Genomic DNA, 25536 nt, shown 5'->3' on the forward strand with positions numbered 1-25536 from the left:
GATGCAGGAGCGATCCAGTGACGTAACGGCGACTCACTTCTCGTTCTCGCTGGTTGTTAGCTCCATTACATCCATTGTTATCGTCGTTGCTTTTGATGTCAAACATGACGATACACGCCGACCTGGTGATGAAATAAAGTTCTGGACTTCTAGCCCCGACCATCGTTGGCACAGCGGGATCCAGATCGCTGCTGCGTGTCAAACACAACGAGATCGCTATCCAGGACGCTGCAACATCACGGATTGTTGTCGTTCTCTTTGCAAAGTTGCTGAGTGTGACGGTACCTTTACTCTTTTGGCTCTAAACCTATTAGTTATCTAATTTCCCTTTTTTTGCTACTCTCCTAATCCATCATGTGGTTTTGTACTAAGGTGCCACAGGACAAATGATCTGTTTAACGTGTGTTAAACTCACACCCTAGGAGCTTTAGATGCAGAGGCCAACATATTTCAAAAAGCAGCATTCTTTTAGTCCCTGTCTAAATTAAAGCTTCATTAATTTACAGATGTATTTGAAAAAAGTTTATGTCTGCATGTGCTTTATTGACAAACGTTCTCATTATACAAATGAAAATTACTTTTGTAGTAGATAAACATGTTGTACAGCAGTTAAAATTAGCCAAAAATGTACAAATGCAAGATAAATGATTTATTCTGCATTGGCTAGATGAGAGCATGTTTATAAAAACAAAATTAACAAAATATGTACTATTGAAATTCACTGTATGCCAGGCCAGTTGAGAGGAGTTACAGGGTGATTAAAGAAGCAAAGAATAATTTGGTAAGGAGAGGATCCGAGGACTCAAAGAATAGGCTCACATATGAAGACCACTTATTAAAATATAAACTTTTAATAATGATTGGTAAAAAGACAAAAAAACATAAAGAATACAACACTTTGACAATCCTAGAATATGAAAATATTAATACATACTCCGGGATTGCCCTTGTTTTATACTATTTCCTGTACACATGCCTAGCCACGGAGGTTGGCACCTTACAATGCGACAATGGTGCCCCCACTCTGCATATTTCCCTTGATTTCCTAGTATGTCCTCATCAGTGCTGGTTTGATTATCAACATACAATAACCACAAATAGATTGCAGTGTACAGATTAATGACTGAAGTGTGCCCCCCCAGATACACAACCACACATAAAATAGTAGGAGCTAGAGGGGCCACAAACAGATAGCACTATGTAGACTTGCGAACTGAAAATGCTCCACCAGATACAAAACCCTACATAAGCAAATTGGAGCAAGAGAGAAGAATCATGAGAAACGGGAATGAGAATAAATCCAGGTATCTTAGACAATAGTTAAATAAGATAATATAGCTGGAAAGTACTAATTAGCACTATTTTCTCCCAATATCTGGACGCTGCCTAAACAGCGGAGGTTTGCACCCTATGTATGCGAAAATGGCACCTGTCCCTAGGACACCTTACACTGACCTAGATAAATATATATAGTGTATGCAGTATCAATACTTACGGTATCATAAATTATAAGCAGACTAGAAATATCCTTGATTGTAGATGCATTCAAATAGCAGTGTCTTGATACTATTGGAAAGCATGTACAGATTTCAGTTTAGAAAAAAACTTGGTACTTCTCCAAGCACATATAGAGTCATCTGACTTGACAACTTTCACCTATTTTGCTCATCAGGAGACCTGATAAGTTGATACTAAATCATGAAGTTCAGCTTTTTGTGTCTGAGGATTAATGCCCATGTTTAAATAAACCGCCTAATAAACACTTTTTCCCACATGGACTAGTTGTTCCTGTCTGAGAGGGAGATTTCATTCATACAGCTATTAAGGTTTGTACCTATATTTTCAAAGAGCATATTCTACTAGAAGTCCACAGTGATCCTGTGCATGTCCAGAAAACACTGATATAAATACACTGAAGTGCCGTGATACAAGCGTGTATGTACGCATGACTGGAACACTGTACATCCGACCCTGGAATGCACACTATTTCCGGTATCCACGTGGGCGTAGGCAGTGATTGCGCTTGATTGCATTTGACCAAAAGTGTGCATATCAATATGTAACGCATAGTACATCCGGGGTAAAGTAGCCATATCCATGTTTGCTAAGAAACACTGAAGGCATGGTTTTCACCCTGAGATGCACAGATGAACCCTAGTAAGGCCGTTTATTTTCTGATAATGTGCTCTGTCCCAAAGATGAATCTAATTAATGCGATATTCATATTCCGTGCATATTAAACAATTCCATATTCATGCCAAGACGTATAATAAAGACCATATGCAGCATTATGAAATTGAGCAACCTATTATGGTCATATATAGTGTTGAGCGATACCTTCCGATATTCGAAAGTATGGGTATCGGATTGGATCGGCCGATACAGGCAAAATATCGGATCTCGCCGATACCAATACTCGATACCAATACAAGTCAATGGGACACAAATATCGGAAGGTATCCTGGATGGTTCCCAGGGTCTGAAGGAGAGGAAACTCTCCTTCAGGCCCTGGGATCCATATTCATGTAAAAAATAAAGAATACAAATAAAAAATATGGATATACTCACCCCTCCGGCGGACCCTGGACCTTACCGATGTAACCGGCAGCCTCCGTTCCTAAGAATGCAGAGTGAAGGACCTTCGATGACGTCGCGGCTTGTGATTGGTCGCGTGACCGCTCATGTGACCGCTCATGCGACCAATCACAAGCCGCGACGTCATTGCAGGTCCTACACTCACTGCATCCTTAGGAACGGAGGCTGCCGGTTACACCGCTAAGGTCCAGGGTCCGCCGGAGGGGTGATTATATGCATATTTTTTTTTTTTATTCTTTATTTTTTACATGAATATGGATCCCAGGGCCTGAAGGAGAGTCTCCTCTCCTCCAGACCCTGGGAACCATACACTGGGAACTTCCGATTCCGATTTCCGATATCACAAAAATATTGGAACTCGGTATCGGAATTCCGATACAGCAAATATCGGCCGATACCCGATACTTGCGGTATCGGAATGCTCAACACTAGTCATATATTAAACCAGAGTGCATTTAGTAAAAAAAGGGATAAGTCATGTTAGTTAAAACATAATCCGAAGACCATAAAGCAATCAAGCAATATATATGATATCTCACAACACTGTGTGATCCCCATTTTTCAGTGCAATAGAGTAGGAGTGACAGAGATTCATCTATATATACATATGAGTCCCTACAGAAAGTAGTCATTCACAGAAAACAGGCATATGATAACTGCTCATTCAGTAACCTCGGAGCCAAAGGCCAATAGGTCCATTCGCTTTCCTTTTAAGCAGACTTATCGTGCTTACCCACCAGGGTTAGGTTTAACCACATCCAGAACATAAAATGACATGTCTTTTAAATATCCATGATGTACCCTATTTATATGTCTAGCCAGTGGAGTGTCACAGTTATGTCTTATATCCCCCACATGTTTACCCACCCTCCTCCTGAACTCCTGTCTATCATTCCTATGTAGTCCAGGGGTCAGGTGGCCAGATATATACTGTATGATCTGCCATCTTACAATAACGGAAATCTCTTTGATAGAAACTTTTACCTCTGGATGAACTCACAAAATATTTGCATGGTCTCAGCCATTTGCAGGGGTAGCAGTCACTGCACTTTAAAAAAGCCACAAATTTGTCTATCAATGAGAATGTCCCAATGGTTTTTTAATACATCAAATTTACGCTTGTGTTGGTTTTCAAATGTCTCTATAATAAGTGTGATGCCATCAGACTCTGGTCTCTTTCATCTATTTGGGTTGCGTTTGGAGAAATTATTCTCTATCTATTCCTCCCTCAAAAGTGCGAGCCAAGTTCAGAATGTATTGAGGGTAGCCCTTCTTCCTGAATCTACTGTTCATATCTGTCGCTTGCCTATGAAAGTCACCCATATTAGAGCAATTCCTTCTTAGCCTTAGGAATTGACCCTTAGGTATTCGTCCTTTTAATGGGGTGCGGTGGTGGCTGTCCTACTTGAGGAAACTATAAGTACTCGTGGGTTTCAAAAAATTTGTGTCACCAAAGTGCCATTCTTTTCTAATAAGTATGTCTAAGAAGCATAAAGGATTGTCAATCAAATTGGATGTAAATTTTAGACCTACTTCATGAATATTCAGATCTTGTATGAACTTAAAAATCGCTCTTTAGTCCCCAGCTAAGTAATGAAGATAAAATCAATAAATCTTTACCATATTCCTGTGTGGGGATGCCACTACTTAAATTCATGCCCAAAAACCATGGTTTCCTCCCACCAGTCCAGAAATAAATTGGAGTAAGGTAGAGCATAGGGGCTCTCCATTGCCATACCCCTGAGCTGATAGAAGTACTTCCATTGTATACCAATACACTTCGGTCATTAAGCTATACACTGCAATCTATGTGTGATTACCATATATTGATATTCAAACTAGGACTGATGAGGGCATGCTAGGGAATTAAGGGAAAGCTGCCGAGAAGCGGAGGTACCATTGTTGCATTGTAAGGTGCTAACCTTAGCTTTTAAGCAGCTGTTCAGGAAAGGGTACAAAACAGGGGCAATTCAGGAGTAGCTGTTTCTATTTTCATATTTTAGCATTATCAAAGTATGTGTCCTTTAAGTTGTTAGTCTTTTTTATCAATTATTAATAAACATTTATATATTTTTATGCTTTAGGAGTCTTTATATGTGAGGGCAACTAAAGTAGAAAGTTCGTGCTTATAGGCAGTTGGTGTTTTTATTGCAAAGAACAAAAGAATTATTAGCAGTATTGGCCATATTGAGTGTGTGCAGAAGAGCAGACCTACAAGATGGTAGCAAGTTCAGCATCTCAAGTAACTGTAGTGGCAGTTTCACACACAACAGTCAAATTAAGACACCTATAATGAAGAGTTTAGTTAAAGGGAACCTGTCACCATGTTTGGCCAATACGAGTTACGGCCACCTCCTTTCAGGGCTGATATACAGTAAACTATAATGCTGTATATCTTCCCCCAATCTGACCTGTTAGAGAAGTAAAATAACTTTTATTATAATCACCTAGGGGGGCAGTCTGGTCTGATGGGTGTCACTCTTCTTGGTCCAGCACCTCCCATCTTCTTGCTATGCAGTCCTCTTGCCTGCTTTATGTGGATGACACATCCCTGAGTCATCCACACAGGCTCCCCGGAATAGTGCTTTTGCACAGGCATACTTATCTGCCCTGTTGAGGGCAGAGCAAAGTACTATAGTGCACAGGCACTGGGAAAGGACAGAGAGGCTCAGTGCCTGCACACTGCAGGACTTTGCTCTGCCCTCAACAGTGCAGATAAGTATGCCTGCATAGAAGCACTATTCTCTGGAGCATGTGTGAATGATGCAGGTATGTGTCATCCACATGAAGCAAGCAGGAGGACGACATCACAAGAAAATAGGAGGCACCGCAGCAAGAAGAGTGACACCCATCAGACTGGACCGCCCCCAGGTGAGTATAATAAAAGTTATTTTTCTTTTCTTACAGGTTGGATAGGGGGCTTAGATGCAGCATTATAGAATGCTGTATACACATGTGGTCAAAATTGTTGGTACCCCTTGTTTAATGACAGAAAAACACACAATGGTCACAGAAATACCTTGAATCTGACAAAAGTAGTAATAAATAAAAAATCGATGAAAATGAACAAATGAAAGTCAAACATTGCTTTCAACCATGCTTCTACAGAATTAAAAAAAAAAACAACTCATGAAATAGGCCTGGACAGAAATGATGGTACCCCTGAAAATAATGTGACAAAAGGGACATGTTAAATCATGGTGTGTCGACTAATTTGCATCACAGGTGTCTACTATCTTGCAATCAGTGAGTTGGCCTGTATATAGGGCTACAGATAGTAGTCACTGTGCTGTTTGGTGACATGGTGTGTATCACACTCAACATGGACCAGAGGAAGCAAAGGAAAAAGTTGTCTCAGGAGATAAGAAAGAAAATTATAGACATTTTAAAATGTAAAAGTTATAAGACCATCTCCAAGCAGCTTGATGTTCCTGTGACTACAGTTGCACACATTATTCAGAAATCTAAGATCCATGGGACTTTAGCCAACCTCAGTGAAGGTGGCCACAGGAGGAAAATTGATGACAAATCAAAAAGATGGATGATACAAATGGTAACAAAAGAGCCCAGAAAAACCTATAAACAGATTAAAGGTGAACTTCAAGCTCAAGGAACATCAGCGTCAGATCACACCTTCCGTCGTTTTCTGAGCCAAAGTGGACTTCATGTGAGACGAACAAGGAGGACACCATTGTTCAAAACAAAATCATAAAAAGCCAGACTAGAATTTGCCAAACTACATGTTGATAAGTTACAAAAATTCTGGAAGAATATCCTATGGACAGATGAGGCAAAAATGGAACTTTTTGGCAAGGCACATCAGCTCTATGTTCACAGATGGAAAAATGAAGCATATCAAGAAAAGAACACTGTCTTTACTGTGAAACATGAAGGAGGCTCTGTTATGTACTGGGGCTGCTTTGCTGCATCTGGCACAGGGTGTCTAGAATCTGTGCAGGCTACAATGAAATTTCAAGACTATCAAGGGATTCTAGAGAGAAATGTGCTGCCAAGTGTCAGAAAGCTTGGTCTCAGTCGCAGGTCATGGGTCTTGTAACTGGATAATGACCCAAACCACAGAGCTAAAAACCCAAGAATGGCTAAGAGGAAAACATTGGACTATTCTGAAGTGGCCTTCTATGAACTCTTTCCTAAATCTTATTAAGCATCTTTGGAAAGAGCTGAAATATGCCTTCTGGAAAAGGCAACCTTCAAACACTAGACAACTGGAGCAGTTTTCTCTTGAGGAGTTGGCCAAAATACCTGGCGAGAGGTGCAGAAGTCTCAATGACAGTTACAGGAATCAATTGATTGCAGTGATTGCCTCAAAAGGTTGTGCAACAAAATATTAAGTTAAGGGTACCATCATTTCTGTCCAGGCCTATTTCATGAGTTTTATTTTTTTTTTTATTCTGTGGAAGCATGATTGAAAAGCAATGTCTAACTTTCATTTGTTCACTTTCATAGATTATTTATTTATTATTACTTTTGTCAGATTCAAGTTATTTCTGTGATCATTGTGGGTTTTTCTGTCTTTCAACGAGGGGTACCAACAATTTTGACCACGTGTGTATAAGCTCTGAAAGGGGGAGGCCGTAACTCGCATCGGCCAAACCTGGTGACAGGTTCCTTATAAGAAATTTTTGATTTTTGTCAGACCTAGAGTTTTTAATAAAGTTATACTGGATCAGCCATGCTCTAGTACATTTATGTAAAAAGGCACAAAGCTACAGATTGACCCAGGTGACCCCTTATATAAACAGAAATGAGACATTGTGTGAGAAGTCAAAGCCAAACAAATTGATCCTTGTGGCCTTTGTCAAATAAACATGGCGGTCTTGTCCAACTGCAATGTTTTCCACAAGTATTGTGCTGCCAAGTTGATGCTTCTGTCATGTGTTACAGATTAAGAATGTAAAAATTATTTCTGCTACTAAATGTATATGTGTTCATGGTTCAAATCATGTAAACAAAAGTTTATTTTCTTAACTACATCTGTCTCTTTCATTGCACAAAAAAGGGTCCCTGTATATGGCAACATATGGCAGAATATAGTCTCAGAATAAACTGCTTGATAGCTTGTGCACATACCCAGGAATCACTGCATAGATGCTACACTGTGTGCAGAATTATTAGGCAAGTTGTATTTTAGAGGATTATTTTTATTATTGATCAACAACTATGTTCTTAATCAACCCATAAATATCAAAGCTTAATATTTTTGGAAGTTGGAGTGGGTTATTTTTAGATTTGGCTATCTTAGGAGGATATCTGTTTGTGCAGGTAACTATTACTGTGCAGAATTATTAGGCAACATAATAAAAACTAAATATATTACCATCTCACTTGTTTATTTTCACCAGGTAAACCAATATAACTGCACAAAATTTAGAAATAAACATTTCTGACATGCAAAAACAAAGCCCCAAAAAATTAGTGAACAATATAGCCACCTTTCTTTATGATGACACTCAACAGCCTTCCATCCATAGATCCTGTCAGTTGCTTGATCTGTTTACGATCAACATTGCGTGCAGCAGCCACCACAGCCTCCCAGACACTGTTTCGAGAGGTGGACTGTTTTCCCTCCCTGTAGATCTCACATTTTATGAGGGACCACAGGTTCTCTATGGGGTTCAGATCAGGTGAACAAGTGGGCCATATCATTATTTTTTCTTCTTTGAGACCTTTACTGGCCAGCCACGCTGTGGAGTAGTTGGAGGCATGTGATAGCGCATTGTCCTGCATGAAAATCATGTTTTTCTTGAACGATACCGACTTCTTCCTGTACCACTGCTTGAAGAAGTTGTCTTCCAGAAACTGGCAGTAGGTCTGGGAGTTGAGCTTCACTCCATCCTCAACCCGAAAAGGTCCCACAAGTTCATCTCTGATGATATCAGCCGATACCAGTACCCCACCTCCACCTTGCTGGCATCTGAGTCAGAGTGGAGTGGAGCTCTCTGCCCTTTACTGATCCAGCCTCTGGCCCATCAAGAGTCACTTTCATTTCATCAGTCCATAAAACCTTTGAAAAGTCAGTTTTAAGATATTTATTGGCCCAGTCTTGATGTTTTATCTTATGTTTCTTGTTCAAAGGTGCTCGTTTTTCAGCCTTCCTTACCTTCGCCTTGTCCCTGAGTATGGCACACCTTGTGCTTTTTCTTACTCCAGTAACATTGCAGCTCTGAAATATGGCAAAACTGGTGGCAAATGGCATCTTGGTTCATGCTTGATTTTCCTCAATTCATGGGCAGTTATTTTGCGCCTTTTTTGCCCAACACGCTTCTTGCAACCCTGTTGGCTATTTGCCATGAAACGTTTGATTGTTTGGTGATCACGCTTCAAAAGTTTGGCAATTTCAAGACTGCTGCATCCCTCTGCAAGACATCTCACAATTTTGGACTTTTTAGAGCCCGTCAAATCTCTCTTCTGACCCATTTTGCCAAAGGAAAAGAAGTTGCCTAATAATTAAGCACACCTTATATAGGGTTTTGATGTCATTAGACAACACCCCTCCTCATTACAGAGATGCACATCACCTGATTTACGTAATTGGTAGTTGGCTCTCAAGCCTGAACAGCTTGGAGTAGGACAACATGTATAAAAAGTATCATGTGATCAAAATACAACTTGCCTAATAATTCTGCACAGTGTATGTATATCCCAACAAAGGGACTAGGGTACCTACATCCTTTCATAGAGACTACATTCGGGACTACGTCATACCCCTCACCACATTTTGTCCCTTACAAGTATCTATAGAAACTTTGATTTCAAGAATATCAGACAAATGATTTACAGTAATTTAGAAAAATAATCACAATTATTAAATGGTGATATTTATTAACAACATATTTGTTAGCAGCTTTTGTCCATCTGGACTAAATAGTAAAAGGGACAGATTAGAATTATTTTTAATAATATACTTTGGTTATATTTAGCTACCAGGTATTTCTATAATTTACCAAACAATAATCTTTTATCTTCCCAGGGAGCTTTTATGGCTAGCCATATTGTTTGTTGACAGAACAATTAGGAGAGTGAAAGCCAATAATTATTGTGCATTTAGAATCTACTGAAAGATAAAATCACTTGCTCCAGTAGCTTTTGTTTCCACAGTCAAACGAAGGCTAGGAGATATAGTAAAGCAGATATGGAAGTCCAACATTACCAACACTTGGTTAGAAGCAGTTTGCCTCATTTAAAGTTCCATGTGGGTTTCTGGTCTTCAGTTTAGCTAGACATTTATGCCATGTGCACACGTTCAGTATTTTTCGCGTTTTTTTGCGTTTTTTCGCTATAAAAACGTGAAAAACGCGAAAAAAATGCTAACATTTGCCTCTTATTATTTTCAGTGTATTCCGCATTTTTTGTGCAAATATAGCCTTTTTTTCGCGGAAAAAAAAGCAACATGTTCATTAAAATGCGGAATTGCAGGGGATTCCGCACACCTGGAAGTGCATTGATCTGCTTACTTCCCGTACGGGGCTATGCCCACCATGCGGGAAGTAAGCAGATTATGTGCGGTTGGTACCCAGGGTGGAGGAGAGGAGACTCTCCTCCACGGACTGGGCACCATATAATTGGTCCAAAAAAAAGAATTAAAATAAAAAATAGTCATATACTCACCTTCGATGTCTTCCCGCCTCTCCGCTGCATGCTGCCGCTTCGGTTTCTATAGCTGGTGTGCGGTGAAGGACCTGCGATGACGTCACGGTCTTGATTGGTGATTGGTCGAGACCGGTCATGTGACCGCTCACGTGACCGCAACGTCATGGAAGGTCCTGAACCACACCGGCATCTATAGGAACGGATGCCTGCAGGTGAGTATAACCATTTTTTTTATTTTTTTAATTATTTTTAAACATTCTATCTTTTACTATAGATGCTGCATAGGTTTCATCTATAGTAAAAAGATGGTCACACTTGTCAAACGCTATGTTTGACAAGTGTGACCAACCTGTCAGTCAGTTCTCCAAGCGATGCTACAGATCGCTTGGAAAACTTTAGCATTCTGCAAGCTAATTACGCTTGCAGAATGCTAAAAAAACACGAAAAAAAACGAAAAAAAAACGCAAAAAAAAAATGCGGATTTCTTGCAGAAAATTTCCGGTTTTCTTCAGGAAATTTCTGCAAGAAATCCGGACGTGTGCACATACCCTTACAGTGTTGTCTTAAATGGACAGACATATAATCATTCCAAATTACAGCTCAGTTAGTGGCAAGCATTACTGTTAGTCCAGTTCCTCGATACCATTGTTAAACTTTTTTTTCCAATATACAGGAACAGTCTCCTAACTTTGGGTCTCTAATTAATGTCACATGATGACAAAATCACATCCATTACATTCTCTCTCTAAATACCATTGTTCAGGATAGGTACTGACTGCTGAAAACTGCTATTTCTTTTCAGATCCATTTAATCACACGGTTGATGCACACAAAACAAAAATTTAAAATATAGGCTGGCTTCAACTCGATGTATAGGTTTAGTTCTTCAGCTCATTTTACAGATTCAACCAATTTTCAGACAGTATCTTGCACACTGTGTGTTGTATAAACAAAAGAATAGGCAGCATTTTTACTATATGTGTGGCTATCATACCCCTATCATACTCCTGATGAACCCCCGTTATTCCCATGGGGGGAAACGCATCGGGCATTGCTTGGGGATGTCGCAGACTCTGAATGTGCCTTATTTGGGCTTCAATTGTTTAATTTGGGATTCCTGGATAATAGGCTGATGTACCACGGTAAATAGATGAGTATATAACTATTTTAAGAATTGTACTGTGCACGTTACCTCTCTTTTTTGCTGAAAAGATTACTGTGTCTTTGCACTGTGCACTTTAATGCTGTATTAATCGCATTATGGATTCTTTTTGATTGTCTGGGGACCCCTACATAGTTAATGCCGTTTAGACAATGGTATATCATTATTGCATCCTGTTAACGCTTTTTTTTAGATATTTTTTCCTTTCAGGGTAATTTTCTTTAAAGGGATGTTGTATAAGTATCAATCTCATTAGTTTATTGTGACGACAATTGCTGACTAATTGACATTGAGCTATCAATATTTTTGTATTTTTCACTTTTCTATTTGTTTTTGTTTTTTTCATACAGGTGCCGGGGTGTATTAGGACATTTCCTATTGTCTCTCCACTATACAGATTGATAGGGACTTTAGGCTGATCCGTCAAGGAGTGGGGGCACCTACCGCAGAAACTTAGGTTGTCTACCTCCACTGTCAGGCAGGATCCGGTATAGGGATCATTTATAGGGCTCACCAGGGTTCCTGCATTGCAGGGAACTTTAGGGGTTTTAAGGGTGAGCTACAGAGGAGTGGGGGCGCCTACCGCAAAAATTTAGGTTGCCTACCCACACTGTCAGGCAGGGCTGAGTATAATGACCCTATCGGGTTCAGTTGGTACATACCATATTCCCTTAATATGTGTCCGAATGAAATTTGAACATGTTTTTAACTTGCTCTCATTAAAAGTTAAATTTTAGGGATCCTTGTTTTCAGGTTTTTGGGCTAAACAAAAGAATAGCAAGGAAAAAGGGATTATGTTTATACAGACATTATATGATAGGAGTAATATAATCAGATAGAAAATCTGCACATCTACCAACAATGGTTACATGCATAAAGACTGCACTTATCACCTGTAACTGTAAAGCATAAACATTATTATTATTATTATTTACTGTTATAGCGCCATTTATTCCATAGTGCTTTACATGTGAGAAGGGGTATACATGATAAAAAAACAAGTACAATAATCTTAATCAATACAAGTCACGACTGGTACATGAAGAGAGAGGACCCTGCCCGCGAGGGCTCACAATCTACAAGGGATGGGTGAGAATACAGTAGGCAAAGTTAGAGCTGGTTGTGCAGCAGTTTTGTCTATTGGTGGTTACTGCAAGTTGTAGGCTTGTTGGAAGACATAGGTCTTCAGGTTCATTTTGAAGGTTTCCACGGTAGGCGAGAGTCTGATATGTTGGGGTAAAGAGTTCCAGAGTATGGGGGATGCGCGGGAGAAATCTTGTATGCAATTGTGGGAAGAGGAGATAAGAGGGGAAGATAGAAGAAGATCTTCTGAGGTTCAGAGGTTGTGTGCAGGTAAGTACCGGGAGACGAGGTCACAGATGTATGGAGGAGATAGGTTGTGGATGGCTTTGTATGTCATGGTTAGGGTTTTGAACTGGAATCTTTGGGTAATGGGGAGCCAGCACAGGGATTGACAGAGGGGAGAGGCTGGGGAATAACGGGAGGACAGGTGGATTAGTCGGGCAGCAGAGTTTAGAATCGATTGGAGGGGTGCAAGAGTGTCAGAGGAGGTGAGCCAGGTTTCAGTGATGGCGAGGAAGGAAAGTTTGTGAGTAATGAAAAGATCATGGATATAGGAAAGTTTGTTGCAGACAGAGCGAGCATTCCATAGTGCTCCTGTTAGTGGGACTGGGGAAGCGGGGGCTGGGCGAATGGGTATAAGGTTAGAGAGGTTACGGAAAGTTGTGATAGAGCTTGGATGGGAGGTAGAAATTACTGTGGGAATAGGGTGAGGAGGACCAGGATTTGGAGCAATATCCCTGGCAGTCAGGAGGAGCAGGGAAAGTGTTAGCAGGTGGGAGCAGGAGAGAGCATGAGGGGACTGTTTGTGTTGGGAGACAGAGGATTGTATGTTGAGGAACAGTTCAAAGGAGGAGGTGAGATGGATGGGAGGATTGAAGAAGAGATGACCAGTTCCTTGCTAGGTGTAGAGATTAAGGGGGTTAGTACAAAGTGAAGGATTATAGGGGTGAGAGTGAAAACATACAGAAATATTGTTTAGAGTGACTTTATCCAGTTACTTTCAGTTCCCTTCTGGTTCAATTCTGGAATTAATTCGGAGCACTACTCTTCTGTGATACACTGGGCAGACTGACGTCTTGGCAGACTTTTGCTATACAATATATATGCAACAAAGTGCATTCAGGTGTGAAGCAGAGGGTAAAATTATGCCATATAAATATGATATTTATTAAAATGAACCTGACATCTTATAAATGCTGCCAAATTTGGGGCCAGCATATATCAGGCACTGGCTGTATGAACTCAGCCAGGTATGTTTGACTCTGAAATTTTGCGACGTTTCAACAAAAAACATACTTTAATAGCCTCCAGGGACTGAGACAATGCTGTACACTAATTGAATAGATGGGTCCCCAGTGGCTTATCTACTGCTCTGGATTGACAAGTCTCTGCCTATGTGTGCATATAGTCAGAGACCTGTTAATTCAAGCCTGGTGGGATGTCACCGTGGACCCGACTGATCGACTAGTCTATAGTGCGGTCTCAGTCCCTGGCAGCTAATAAAGTACCATATATACTCGCATATAAGCCGACCCGAGTATAAGCCGACCCCCCTAATTTTTCCACAAAAAACTGGGAAAGCTTAATGACTCGAGTATAATCCTAGGGTGGAAAATGCAGCAGCTACCGGTAAATGTCAAAAATACAAATAAATACCAATAAAAGTAAAATTAATTGAGACATCAGTAGGTTAAGTGTTTTTGAATATCCATATTAAATCAAGAGCCCCATATAATGCTCCATAAAGTTTATGATGGGCCCCATAAGATGCTCCATATTAAAATATGCCCCATATAATGATGCACAAATGCGGAGTATGGCCCCATAAGATGCTCCATGAAGACATTTGCCCCATATAAAGCTGCACAAACATTGATTATGCCCCATAAGTTGCTCCATGTAGACATTTGCCCCATATAAAGCTGCACAAACATTGATTATGCATCATAAGATGCTCCATGTAGACATTTGCCCCATATGCTGTTGCTGCGATAAAAAAAAAATCACATACTCACCTCTCGTCTCTCAGGCTCCCGGCACTTGCTATTTTCACCTGCTCCCCGTTCCGCCGCTGCTGCATCTACTCTGTCCTCTGCACTGACTGTTCAGGCAGAGGGCGGTGCGCACACTAATCGCGTCATCGCACCCTCTGACCTGAGCATCAGTGCAGAGGACAGGGAAGATGCAGCGGCGGCTGGCAACGATGGAACGGGGAGCAGGTGAATATCACGCACTGCGTTATACTCACTTGCTCCTGGCGCGGTCCCTGGTTCCCCGGCGCCGGCAGCTTCTTCCTGTATTGAGCGGTCGTATGGTACCGCTCATTACAGTAATGAATATGCGGCTCCACTCCTATGGGAGTGGAGTGGGTCAATACTCACTACTGTAATGAGCGGTACCATGTGTCTGCTCACTACAGGAAGAAGCTGCCAGCGCCGGGGAACCAGGAACTGCGCCAGGAGCAGGTGAGTATGATTACACAGCTGCTGCTCCATCTCCCCTGCCGACTCCTGGGTATGACATGAGTATAAGCCGAAAGGGGCAATTTCAGCCTAAAAAAATGGGCTGAAATTCTCGCCTTATACTCGAGTATATACGGTATGTTTTTCGTTGAAACACAGTGTTTCGGAGTCAAAAATACCTAACTGAATTCATACAGCCAGTGTCTGATATATGCTGACCATGGATTGGCCCACATTTATCATGCGTCAGGTTCTCTTTAAGAACTCATAAAGTAAAAAATGTAGACAATAAATATCTAAAAATGATTCCGCATGGTGAATAGAATAAGGCACATATACCTGGTCAACTAATATGTACTCACAAAATCTTTGTGTCACACAATAATTGAGATATTTTCACTTCAAAATGGCAAGCTTGCATTAAAGATTAATTAACTGGTGCAAAAACAGTATGAAAGCATATAATTTGCTTGACAGTAAATTAAGCAAAAACTTGTAACAAAAAAGTATAGCAACATATAAAGAGGAGATTGTAAGAAACAAATCAACAACAGGCATGCCCACCTCACCCAAAATGAGTCATGTGACCTGCGGTTCAGTACATTTCTATGTTCAGACATCTTGGTCTAGAGCCTACTCCGGATCATTGTGTTTTTAATTCATTAGAAAGAAGGAAAATAAACCAGCTCATCCGTGATGCATAAACCAAACCTCGGGAGCACGGACCCGCTGTGTCCAGGCGTGTAAAGTCCAAAAAAAAAGAGAATGTCCAGCTTCACCTAGTCTGTAAAAAAAGTTTTCTTTATTCACAAACTTTAAACATGGAGGATACAGACTTCAGCATGAAGTCCCTCCCTTAGTCTCTTTTTTACGGATTCGGTGAAGCTGGACATTCTCTTGTTTTTTATTCATCCAGGTTTTAATTGGCCATTTTGAATGTAAATAACCATCCATCACATTTCATTACCCCCCCCCCCCCCATTTTGTGTGAAACGTGCTTTGGGTGAGGTAGACACCCTGATTCTGTAGCATTGGTCTGTTTCTTACTGCTCAGCCTTCTTTCCTAGTCTGCTGCATTTTTGCTGCAGGTTTTTTATTGACTTTCTTATTAGGCAAATTTTATGTTCCATGCTGTATTTGCACTTGGCATTTAATCTTTGGTGCCCGCCTACCATTGGATAGGAAATTTGTCTATATTTTTGTGTGAGATATGGATCTTGTGATTACATTCTATTTATGTGAACAGGGTTTCTGGTTGTCATACTCTCTTCCCTGTATAGATTCATTTTTTTAAAATGTTTTAATGTACATATATAATATGAATCTATATATAAAGCAGAGTGTATGTATGTGTGTGTGTGTGTGTGTGTGTGTGTGTGTGTGTGTGTGTGTTAGGCACCAGGATTCTCCTAGTGCACAAGGTGGATCCCGGGCATTGTCTTCCTCTGCGGTCTCCCATTCTTCTTCAACCGCAGTGGTGCCTGCTCAGCAGAGACATCCATCTCAGCGTCTTGCTCAGACTTGTGCTGTTCATCTAGTTACTGCTGGCTCTCTAATTACAGCTATAGTAATTAGCAATAGGCGGCAGTGAACAGACATTCCTGGGTCTAAGTCCAGTATTCACTCCACTGAGCATGCTCGTGAGGCGACCTCTCGTTGGTGGTTGGTCATCAGCTGCTCGGGTTATGTGGCAGTTCCTGATTGGTCCACTAGCAAGGTCCTGTCAGACTGGACTTGAACAGGAACGTATAAAAAGTCCTCTTGGGCACTCGTTGGCGTGCTAAGATTACATTCATATTTGCTGTGTGTGTGTGTTAGTGGGTCAGTTACCACCCTGTATGCATATGTGCCGCTAATAGCACTATGAGTGTGTTTCTAGACAGGCAGTGTAGGTTGGGAACTCCAGCTTGAACTTAGCATCTTCACCGGGCATTCTCAGGTGCAGGCTCAAAAGCCACCATGTGTCAGAGCAGGTCCAATCACCAGCGTAGTGGGGGGTGAGTTATAGAATCCTCACTAGCGTTAATTCCACTATACCCATGTGACGTCTAACAGGGCATAGTTTAGAGTGCTCTCAGTTTTTGTACAGCTCTGTGGAGTAACAGAGTCAGGCAAGTTGCACTTTGTTCACACCGAGTGACGTTTAACTCAGTGAGTTTATGATGTTTGCTCGCAGCTACACTCTGCCACTGTCCTCTAGCTGTGTTTTTTCCATCACTGCATGGTGGACCCGGGTTGCACCTTCTCATATTTTATTTTACATTTGGTGTGATCCGCAAACCCTAACAATAAGTGTGTATGTATAAAGCCATGCCCACTTCACATAGCCCCGCCCACTCCGCTTAGCCACACTCACTCCACACGCAAAGCACTGTCCACAGGAACCATGATGTTAGTGCACACAGGTGGTTACACATTCACCTCGAAAGCCACCCTGCAAAACTCACCAGCTGCGACATCCCAGCCACTGCAAACTACAATCAGGGCCCCTGCCTTCAGAGTATCAGTGCGCGACAGGCACAGGCCACATCTAGCTTCATTGTGTCTAAAATGGAGTTGCTCCTGTGAGACATGACGTCAAGGGAAAGGGAGGAGCCTCATGGATTACACCGCTGTAGCACAAAATTGCTGTACATGTGTGAGGGGAAGAGAGGAGTGAGGTGAAAATGAGAGGAGTGAGGGGAAAATGAGAGGAGTGAGGGGAAAATGAGAGGAGTGAAGGGAAAATGAGAGGAGTGAGGGGAAAATAGTGAAGTGAGGGGAAAATAGTGGAGTGAGGGGAAAATGAGAGATGTGACTTGAAAATGAGAGGTGTGAGGTGTAAATGAAGAGGTGTGACTGGAAAATGAGAGGAGTGAGGGGAAAATAGTGGAGTGAGGGGAAATTGAATATATGATGTGAAATGTTTTTATGTGCAATATAATCATTATAATTTGTTATAACTAACCACAGTCACTTACTATTCCCGGGCAACGCTGGGCTCTTCAGCTAGTTCCTAATAAAGGTCATTTTTTAGATTTAATTTTGTTACCCGGGTGATGTTAATTCTTTACATTAATAGGTGATAACTGAAAGGCTGATAGGTGCTAACCGTGATAGATAAATGATAGATTTGCAGCATACTCAGCTTTTTTAATTCTACGTCAATTCTATAATTATTAAAGGTGCTGGATTCCTGGTACTGATCCGGAACCTCACATATCTAACCTGATGGAAATAATAAATCATACATGATATCTGCCTTGAGGACTTCAGTAGTATGAATCTCTTGCTGCAGAGAATGGAGATACTTATTTCTGTAGAGAATGGATGATTCTGTATATCACAGACTAAATCACAGAATGCAATGTCAATCAGCTGTTTCTGAGGCCAGCAGGAAAAATTCTCATATATTAAAAGAGGCATGAACTCACACATCAGGGACATAATCTTATCTCTTCATGAAGCTTTAACGCAGTCTCAGCTGAAATATTCAGTGCAGTTCGGGGTCCTAGTTCATAAAACATATGAGATGGAGTCAGAACAGATACAAAAAAGAGCCAAAAAAATAATAAGGGAATGGAAAAGTTTAGAGGAAAGATTTAAAGACTTACATTTTTTATTCTTGAAAAAAGGTATCAGTATAAATGGACTGTAACTCATAGATTGTTATAGGTATCAGATATTTAAATTTCTATATCATTTAATGATTTTATGCCATTTATTCACTTATATAAATGTATGAAATTTATACACCTATAAGACTTTTTATAATTTACATAAATTGGGATGATTTGTAAATCATAAATTGACATTGGTGAATAAATGGCAATGCAAAAATATGACAATTTTTCCCCAAAAAATTAGCTACAGTACGACTCAGCCTATTTTGACATTAATGACCTCGCCGTTTTTTTGCAATTCTTACCAGTGTCTATTTATGAGGTAATAACTCAGGAACACTTCAATGGATCCTAGCAATTCAGAGAAAGTTTTTTCTTAACATAGTGGGCTTCATGTTAGTGGTAAACTTAGGTAGATAATTTTTGCGTTTATTTGTGAAAAAATCAGAAATTGTCAAATTTTGAATTTTTATTCTGTTAAGAGTTATGTGACACAAAATAGTTAATAAATAACATTTCTCACATGTCTACTCTACATCAGCACAATCTTGGGAAAAAAAAAATTGTTAGGAAATTATAAGGGTTCAAAATTTATCAGTAATTTATCATTTTTCCAGCAAAATTTACAAAACCATTTTTTTCAGTGACCACATCATATTTGAAGTCCCTTTGAGGGGCCTACATTACAGAAAACACCCAAAAGTGACACTATTCCAAAAACTGCACCCCCTCAAGCTACTCAAAACTACATTCAAGAAAATGATTAACCCTTCACAGGAACTAAAGCAACGTGGAAGGAAAAAATGGACATTTTAATTTTTCCAACAAAAATGTTTTTTTAGCCTCAATTGTTTTATTTTCAAATGGGCAAGAGGTTAAAATGGATCTTAAAATTTGCTGAGCAATTTCTCCTGAGTACAACAATATCTCACATGTGGTCATAAACTGACTTTTTGAATGGAAAATTAGCTCCAATCGTTAGAGGACACCATGTTGCGTATGGAGAGCCCCTGTGTGCCTAAACATTGGAGCTTCCCCACAAGTGAGCCCATTTTGGAAACTAGACCCCCAAGGAACTTATCTAGATGCATAGTGAGCACTTTGAACCCCCAGGTGCTTCACAAATTGATCAGTAAAAATGAAAAAGTACTTTTTTTTTTTTACAAAAAATTTCTTTAGCCTCAATTTTTTCAATTTCATATGGGCAACAGGATAAAATTGATCCTAAAATTTGTTGGGCAATTTCTCTTGAGTACACAGATACCTCATATGTGGTCATAAACCACTGTTTGGGCGCATGGCAGGGCTTGGAAGGGAAGGAGCACCATTTGACTTTTTGAATAGCTCCAATCATTAGCAGACACCATGTGTCGTTTATGGAAAGTATGTAGTGTATGTCAGGTTGGTGTGTGGTGTGGTGTAGTGTATGTCAGGTTGGTGTATGTGTAGTGTAGTATACGTCAGGTTGGTGTGTGTGGTGTTTACTACACCACACACATCAACCTGACATACACTACACCACACCACACACCAACCTAACATACACTACGTCAGGTTGGTGTGTGGTGTAGTGTACGTCAGTTTGATGTGTGTGGTGTAGTATTAGTAGACACCACACACACACCATCCTGACACACACCACACACCAACCAGACATACACTATGTCAGATTGGTGTGTGGTGCAGTGTACGTCAGGTTGGTGTATGTAGTGTAGTATACGTCAGGTTAGTGTGTGTGGTGTTTACTACACCACACACATCAACCTGATGTACACTACACCACACACCAACCTAACATACACTATGTCAGGTTGGTGTGTGGTGTAGTGTACGTCAGTTTGATGTGTGTGGTGTAGTATTAGTAGACACCACACACACACCATCCTGACACACACCAACCAGACATACACTATGTCAGATTGGTGTGTGGTGCAGTGTATGTCAGGTTGGTGTGTGGTGTGGTATAGTGTAGTGTATGTCAGGTTTATATGTGTGGTGTAGAATACAACCACACACACACACACACACAACAACCTGACGTTCACTACAACACACACCAACTTGACGTACACTATACCACTGCATGGCATTATAGGGCTGGAGGACTTGATCAGAAAGATCAACTTCCCATGTGTTTGTTGGCACAGTCCGGTTTGTGGACTTGTGTTGGGGTGCCACTAATGGTAGTGGCCGTTTTTCTGGGACCATGGATTGTTGTCAAGAAAAAGATGTCCCTTTTGTCTTTGAACTTGACCACAACCATGTTGCCGCTACATTGGGCTTGGCTCTCACCATTTGGGAGAGGCTAGTCAATTAGCGACAAAGGGAGACCCCTCTGGTTTCTGCGCACAGTACCACAAGCTGTGGTAGCTCTGGAAGAGAGGGATTGAAAGAGTGGGATGCTTGTATAAAAGTTATAAACATACAGATGGTAACCTTTATCAAGCAGTGGGTGGACCAAATCCCACACTATTTTCCCACTCACTCCCAGACAGGTGGGCATTCTGGGGGTTGGATACTGCTATCCTTCCCTTGGTAAACTCTAAAGCTATGTTTGTACCCTGAGGTACTCTGACACAGCTTATAGAGTTTTATCCCGTACCTCGCCATCTTACTGGGCAGGTAGTGACGGAATTTAAGTCTCCCTTTGAAGTGGATGAGGGATTCATTCACACAAATTTCCCTTTGGGGAATGTACACTTCAGCAAACTTGTTGCTGAATTTTTCGGTGACCAGCTGAATTTTGAACAGTCTATCAAAATTCGGGTCATCGCGGGGAAGGCTGTCAGTATTGTCCCTAAAATGGAGAAACTTATGAATCACCACCATAACCATGGCAAATATTGGAGTTTGAAATAAAATATCAGTACTCCAGTATTGGTGAATTTCTGAGTTTTTCACAATCCCCATGTGAAGGACCAGTCCCTATTGTTTCATCATTTCAACTGAGTCAATAGGAGTCCAAGTAGAAAATGATGAATTAGGGGATTCTGCCAAAAATGGCAGGGCATACAAGTTAGTTTGCTCCACCATAAGACTGACAATTTACTCAGAGAAATAGACTTTGAAAAAGTCTATTTCCCTGAGGTTGGCAGTCTTGAACTGGATTCCTGATTGGGGAACGAAATCAGGAATCCGTGGAGCAAAATTTTCAGGGACGAAGGTCCAGAAGGGGGCACTAGTGCTAGGTTGGGCATGACTAGCACTAGGTTGAGGGTTACTCACACTTGGCTGTGGGCCTTGCTCCATGGCTTCCGGCTCTTCTCCCCAGCCTCCAGATGATATCTTGTCCTGCAACGTATTCTTGGTGGTGAGCCTGAGTCACTGAAGGAGGAAGAGTGAGAGGAATAGAGAAAAGTGGGGTCCTCTCCCTCACTATCAGTTTCAGAGGCAATAAAGAGAAAAGTGGGGTCCTCTCCCTCACTATCAGCTTCCGAGGCAATAATGGCACATGCCTCCTCAGCTGAGTACATCCTTTGTGACTGGCATAAGTGGGATGTGCTGGACATGGTATGTGGTGTGTGTAAAAAAAAAGCTAAACATTATTATAGTGTGCGGGTGCCTGTGCGAGGGGGCTGTCAAGCGTGGGGGGCTGGAGGGGATTGTCAGGTGTGGGGGCTGTCAGGTGTGGGGGCTGGAGGGGGCTTACAGGTGCAAGGGGCTGAGGAGATGCAGGAGAAGGCAGCAGCAGGAATGGGGATCACTGGGGTAGGGGGGTGATCACTGGGGTGGGAGGGGGTGATCACTGGGGCAGGGGGTGAACACTGGGGTGAGGGGTAATCACCAGGGCAGGGGGGTGATCTCTGGGGCAGGGGGGTGATCATTGGGGCAGGGGGGTGATCAACGGGGCAGGGGTAATCACCAGGACAGATGGCGATCACCGACAGAAGAGGGTGATCATCGGCAGCAGCAGGGTTCCTTACACCAGCCGGCTGGCAGAAGCAAGACTCCGGCTGGTGGGTGATCACAGGGCCAGGGGGGTGATCACAGGGTCAGGGGGTGATCACTGGGGTGGAGGGTGAAAACCGGGCAGGGGGGTGATCACAGGGGCAGGGGGTGATCACCGGAGCAGGGGGTGATCACATGGGAGGGGGAGGAAGAGGAGGTTGGGGGTGGAATCAGATGGCAGGGGAGTGAAGAGCCTCAGAGGGTAGCGGAGGGCAGCACAGAGGGAGAAAATATGTATGGCAGTGGAGTGATCCGTGGCAGCAGTGGCAGTGGCAGATCGTGGTCATCAGTCGGTGTCGGCGGTGGCAAGGAATCAGGCAGGAACCTCGTTCTTCAGCTTCCATGGATGGGATGAGGCTGAAGAGTGAGGGCAGACATAATTCACACCGCCCCTCCATAGTTCACACCACCCCTCCACATCTGATTGGAGGGATAGCGTCACATGGATGCTAGCTCCAATCAGATCTGAGGGGGGATGACACAGAGGTCACCTAGAACCAGCCAATGGCCCATGATATTGCAGCATTGGCCATGGCTGGATTGTAATATTTCACCAAGTTTCATTGGTGAAATATTACAATTGCTCTGATTGACTGTTTCACTTTCAACAGCCAATCAGAGTGATTGTAGCCATGGGGTGGCAAAGCCAACCCCGGGGTCTACTACAGGGCCTCACGTACCTGCGGGTCGGGTGACATTTCAGTGACCCCGGTCACCTGACCCGCAGGAACGTGATCCCGCCATGATGCCTATGTGGCATCACAGGTCAGGAAGGCACTGAGTTTCATGACGCCTACGTGGTGTCACAGGTCGGGAAGGGTTAAAAAATGATGTTTCCCAAAAAATTGCAAGCAAGAATGCGGCAATGTTTAACATTTTTGAATGCTACATTATGTTTTAATATTTGCTTACATCATCTATGTTATAATTCTTATCACTTTTGTTACATAATACATTAACTAATTAGGTAACAATTCTTAGATAGATAGATAGATAGATAGATAGATAGATAGATAGATAGATAATTGCAAAAAGTGAGAGCAGCACAGAAAAACAAATTCAGAGTGCAAAGCCCCACAGGCATGTACCAAACCTTATAATTAGAGTCCAAAAAGTCAGAGACAGCACACCATTGCAAATAAATTTCAAAAAGTGTTCAGGTTTTAATAGCCCATCGTGGCAACGTTTCAGCTCATAAAGAGTTTGAGAAAGCTTGAGAGGCTTGAGAAAGGCTCTTTATGAGCTGAAACGTTGCCATGATGGGCTATTAAAACCTGAACACTTTTTGAATTTTATTTGCAATGGTGTGCTGCCTCTAACTTTTTGGACTCTTCTAGATAGATAGATAGATAAATAGATAGATATGTACAGTTTATATATATACAGTGTGTATATATATATATATATATATATATATATATATATATATATATATATATATATATATATATATATATATATATATATATATATATCTCATATGGAGGTAGACACAGGTACACTCTCTCTTTAAGACTCCCACTGGTTTTTTGATGGTGCTGCATAAACCAGTGCAGAATTAGCAGAGATAAGCAAGGCCTTTCTGGCCTAAGGAAAAACAAAACATAGCATAAAGCACAGCCCATGTGGCTGAGGGGATCCGCCCATTTAGGAAATTCACAAGTAATGGTTCAGATTCCTTTCAAATATCACTAGAGTTCCACTGTCCAAGCCTACTTAAAAGCCTGAATGCCTCAGAAGGCTGACTATTTAAACCCCAGACCACACCCTAGGGTGGAGATAAGGTAGACAACCTCCCACCAGTTCAAGGATTGTCCACAAAACCCAGCCCTTAAAATGGCCGATTAACCCCTCTCAACACATAGTGTGCTGGAGAAAATTTCTGGGTTCATCTCCCCACCAGCACTTTGCCAGTGACTTTATAAAGTGGCAGCACCCAATGTAGAAAAATAGAAAATTATTTAAAATCCCATAGTGGCAAAGGCAACATTTTGCTCCAAATAGAAACCTTTATCTAGGTTGAGAAAGGTCCTCATTTGGGCCAAAATATCGCCATTTCCACTATGGGCCATTGAATACTTTTCTATTTTTCTGCATTGGAGTACTGCCTCTATTTTTTGGGATATTTTGGAGGATTGGTCATACCTGGGAGGCTTTACACTCTACTATTTTTTTTATTGCTGGTGCTGTACCAATTTTTTAATTTTCCATATATATGTAGATAGATAAATAGAAGGCAGCTCTCCAATATGATCTAGGTGAAAGGGCACAGTTAGACGGCCATTTAACATGAGAGGCGATCGCATCACAATGCGCAGACTGGCTGATGGCTCTCCTGACCTGAGCATAACAGCATGTATTTCTACACATCTGTCATGCTTGGGTCAGGAGAGCCGCCGGCCAGTTCATGCACTGCGATGTGAACATTGTCCATTCTATATGGTCGTCTGATTGCGCCCAAACAGTAACTATTTATCCCATTCGCAACACATGAGTAAATATCTAACTTTTTAATCTGGATTATATCAGTGTCTTCTTTTTTTGCTTTTCTGTATTTTGAGGTTCTGTCGTTCACGAACCTGAAAGCTTGCACATACACTGTACTTAGATTAGTGCTGTGGTAATATTTTATTTCTCTATCGTTCTATTTCTTTGTATATTAATTTCTCTATATACAAACAGCAACACAAAAGTTGTCAAGAAATAATGCCAAAATAAAGACAGCTATCTTGAAAGCATATCTTTATCTTAGACTCCTTAGGGATTCGCATAGCATAATAGAAATATACTGTAGCCCAGGAAAAATGGATTCTATAACTGATCTGTTTATGAAAGCAGCTATAACAATAACAGTATTAACATGTAAAAACCTATTGAAGCTAAGCAGATTTTTTTTAAATAACTCTTTAAAATGCTTTAAAAATCCTTTTGAAAAACACAAAAGCAGAAGTGTAGGATTTTGTGATGATAACCATTCAAAAGAGCCTACTAACAATAGCTTTAATGAGAAGTTATCATAGTCTGTAACTTTGTATGCAATATTGTTAAAATGCTCCCGGTAGTGATTCATCCT

At 41.3% G+C, this 25536-nt stretch overlaps 1 protein-coding gene across 4 annotated transcripts in view; it reads left to right on the forward strand.

Annotated features, from left to right (window-relative positions):
* Nucleotides 1-25536, forward strand: part of SNTG1 (syntrophin gamma 1) — a 1080379-nt gene that overhangs the window by 500862 nt on the left and 553981 nt on the right. The gene's annotated exons all lie outside the window — the stretch shown is intronic.

This window comes from Ranitomeya variabilis, chromosome 6, assembly GCF_051348905.1.
Source record: "Ranitomeya variabilis isolate aRanVar5 chromosome 6, aRanVar5.hap1, whole genome shotgun sequence".
Lineage (NCBI taxonomy): Eukaryota > Metazoa > Chordata > Amphibia > Anura > Dendrobatidae > Ranitomeya > Ranitomeya variabilis.